The sequence below is a fragment of the Arachis ipaensis genome, chromosome B01 (genome assembly GCF_000816755.2).
Source record: "Arachis ipaensis cultivar K30076 chromosome B01, Araip1.1, whole genome shotgun sequence".
NCBI classification, from domain to species: Eukaryota; Viridiplantae; Streptophyta; class Magnoliopsida; order Fabales; family Fabaceae; genus Arachis; species Arachis ipaensis.
Genome location: NC_029785.2, coordinates 4,520,898 through 4,524,823, shown reverse-complemented (window position 1 = coordinate 4,524,823; position 3,926 = coordinate 4,520,898). Strand labels below are relative to the sequence as shown.

The following is a 3,926-nucleotide window of genomic DNA, read 5'->3' as shown; positions in this document are numbered from 1 at the left end:
TAACTATGTTAGGTATATATTAAAAAATAAAATATACAATAAAAATAAATTAAATTATATATAAACTAAAGTATCAAAACTGATCATACAAGATTACGACGCTAACAAATTTCTAAATAAATTAAAATTAACTTGTACCATGAAGGAGTTGTGGTCATTGTTGTCATTGGTGGTGGTGTTGTTCATTGCAGAATTTTGAGTTGAATTTTGGGGAATTCAAGGGTTGAAAGAGGCATTGCTGGTATCCCGCTTTGTGCATGCAGTAACTCATTGATCAACGACAAATCCTTAAATGGAGTTCAGTACTGCGGCGAATTAGTCTTTGTGAACGGAAAGATACCATAGAAAACCAAAGAGTAAAAGTGAAAAGAAAAACAATGTAAAAGTAGAAGAAGTGGAGTGATGAGAGAAGAGAGGATTTGGAAAAGGAATTGAGAATAATTAGGTTAGTTTAAAAGAGTAGATTCAAAATTTATAATAAATTTGTAGGGTTTAGATAATTTTATTTATGAAAGCCCATCTTTTTTTTTATTAGAAACAGCACCCAAGGCCCAAAAACAAACAACACTAAATAGCAAACTTCCTCAAGAAGCTAACACCCATTTCATCATCTTGAAGATTTGGAATTACAATGTCAGGGAGTCCATATTACCCATCTTTTATGAAAAGATTATAAGTTAGTTTTAATTTTTTTTATGGTTAGATTTATCAACATTATAATTTTTTTATATATTTTAGTATTATACATATATTTATATACAAATATGCGATAAACATTCAATATTTTTGTTCCATAAAAGTATAATAAAGTGTCGTTACGAAATATAAGTAGATTCAAAATTGGTGGCAATCAATAGACTAAATATCCATTTTGGTCGTTGAGATTCACGCAATTACTCAATTTGATCCCCAAAATTAAAATTTAAAATTATCTATATTAGTCCTCCAGATTTAAGTCCGGATACCAATATAGTCACTCGACTCTTTCCGACGATGACTAGGCAAACAAAATGCTGAGATGGCATCCTCTCTGCCACGCTTGATGATGAGTAAACGACATCGTTTATCTTTGACGCCCAAACAAGTCAGAAATGAAGAACAGCGGAGGTAAAGAAGAAGAAAAATATTTTATTTTGGGTCTCTATCGTTGCTTCTTGCTTCATTTACAAAGCGATGACATTTCTGACTTGTTTGGATGCCAAGGGTAAACGACGTCGTTTACTCATCATCCAGTATAGGGAAGGTGTCATCTCATCGTTTGTTTAGTCATCGCCGGAAAGAGTCCAGGGACCACATTGGTGCCCAGATTTGAATCTGGAAGACCAGTATAGATAATTTTAAATTTCAAAGACCAAAATGAGTAATTATCTCAAAGACTAAAATGGGGATTTAGTCCAAAATCATGAAAAAATGCAACACTACCAAATAATATTTTTACTTGGTAACTATCGAACACCAAGTTATTGGATAAACAACTATTTTCATTTAACTCAATTTTTCACACATTTTCTCAAACACCTCATCTGCAACACATTTGCTTCCATGGAGACAAGTCTAACATACATCTGTTTGAACTCTACTTTCAAATTCTTTTTGCAGTTATATAAAGATCCAACCTCAAACTATACATCTTGATCCAAACTAAAACTATGAAATTTCAACACTCGGTTCATTTTTCACAAAATTTGAACTTTTTAACTCCTTAACTTAAATCCTTGGTTTCAACATCCATTTTGCTACCCACTCAACAAATCTCGTATTTAAGCAACAACAAGAAATAAATGAATGTTTTTATGCACAGAAATTACCTTCAGACGTTGCAAATCATCCTAAACTCCCAAGGGATTTGTATTTTGCTAAGGAGATTTTTGGGGTTGGACTATATAAATTGAAGAAGAGAGGTGTTTTATAATGGGTGTGACGTGTGAGTGGCACGGAGGCCTGGTTTTGTATAATTTTTTAACAGTTGTTTGACACGTAGTTTTTAATTGAACAGGAATGATTTTACTGTTTTACGATATTAATGCAAGTGAAGTCGACTTTATGTAAAGTTGATATTTGAGAGTTATTTGATAAAAGTTTAGTCAAATTAATTAAATTATCTAACAGCTCTTAAGTATCAACTTCACGTGAAGTTGACTGTACCTGAATTTTCACCTTAAGGCAATCAATTTTTTAAAGTTAATTTGTGTTTATTAAAATAAAAATAATTTAATATATTTTTATATATTAATAATTTTTTAATTTAATTTTTATATTTATATTTATTAAAAATTATTTTTAATTTAATTTATTAAATATAGATATTACTACTTTTGAAAAGTATCATTTATCATTAATAAGTTATGAAAAAATATAAAAAAATAACATATATACTAAATAATGTGAATAACGGATTAAAAAATAAATGTGAAATTAATTTTAAATTTTAGATTTTTAATTAATTAAATATGGTCATATTTAAAAATTTAGGATTAGTATCCTTAAACATATTCATATTACATACGGTTTTTACTATAGTTGTTAGAATCGAATTAGTGATCGAACTGCTTAGATTATTGGTTTACTAGATTACTGATAATAACCATGTAATTTATTTATTTAAATTTGTTAGTCCAATTGAAATTGATAAATAAAAATTATTGTCATGATCTCTAAAAAATAAAGGTTTATTTTTTTTTAATTTTAGTTTTTCTAAAAGATGAAAATCATGGAACACTTAAACAAGTCCAACAATATCTAGTGGGAAAAAAAAAAAGAAATATCCGTTGCCAAACTCTGACAAAAAAAAAGGGCCCAATTTGATTATAATTGGTTGGCATGTCATATATATAAAGCAACACACATAGCATAGTGAAACACATTGTAGCCCAGTGGTTATAGGGATGCAAAATTACATTTGAGCGTGGGTTCAGATCCCAACTCAGTAGATTTTGCAAATTTTGCCGTTGATCGAATTTTGACCCGTTTTTATCTTTAAACAGTCAGAATATTAAACCAGATCGATTTATGGTTTGGTTTGTCTTTTTTTTTTTGTTGAATCGGCCAGTCTGATCAGGTTCTTGTAACTATGGTTCTTACTATTTCACTGTAACAGTATTTTCAACTTCCAATACGCAGCCTCGTCCGAGAGCGCTGCTATCCTGCGATATCCGTGCAGCCGCAGCTATTGCTGTTTCACGATCTGTGATCCTGACTCCAGGGAGGTTGTTGCCACCACAGTGCCCCGTCAGTCTGCATCCACAGTTTGCCGTCGCCACTGTTGAGAGTTTTGACGTGAGGTGCTTGTCTGTCCAAGAGTGCCGCCGTCCCGTGATACCTGTGCAGCCGCAACCACTGTTGTTTCGCGGTCCTGTGCTCTAGTCGTTGCTGTTGTTCACTGATACGTGAGCATCTTTCCTATCTTTTCCTAGTGAATTTGTATTCGAATTTGTTAAGTTTAATCAAAATTTAAGTATTTTTGAGCCACTATGAACGCTACTTTGAGTTGTGTGCAATTCAGTTTATTTCAGGTAGCATTCGGGCAGATTTGACAGAGTTCGTCTAGAAGAAAAGGAAGAAAGCGGATGATGCTGTCAACCTTGACCTCCTCACACTCCAATGGGCATAACTTGAACTACAAAGGGCCAATTGACACAGTTTTAGCGACATTGGAAAGCTAACTTCCAAAACTTTCCAACGATATATAATAGTATACACTTCTTCGTCTGGAATTACGGTCTTGGTGGCACCAAGCTTGGAATTTTCTAAGTTTGGCGTCATGATCATTGCAAACTCTCCAAACGCACTGACATCCCAAGTTTGGCGCCAAGAGCAAGGAAAGCCACAATAATCACACGGTTGGAGTGGCTCCAAACTTTGCCGAGCCCAAATTTGGCGCCAGGTTCAGCAAAGTTAGTGGTCCCCACGCCTATACACAAGCCAGC

At 33.0% G+C, this 3,926-nt stretch overlaps 1 long non-coding RNA gene across 1 annotated transcript in view; it reads right to left on the bottom strand.

Annotated features, from left to right (window-relative positions):
• Window positions 1-1,908, bottom strand: part of LOC110269011 — a 10,860-nt gene extending 8,952 nt beyond the window's left edge. The window contains exons 1-2 of the long non-coding RNA XR_002357872.1: window positions 1,809-1,908; window positions 139-287 (exon numbers count right to left, since the gene is read on the bottom strand). This is a non-coding gene — a long non-coding RNA (uncharacterized LOC110269011). The remainder of the gene's footprint in view (window positions 1-138; window positions 288-1,808) is intronic.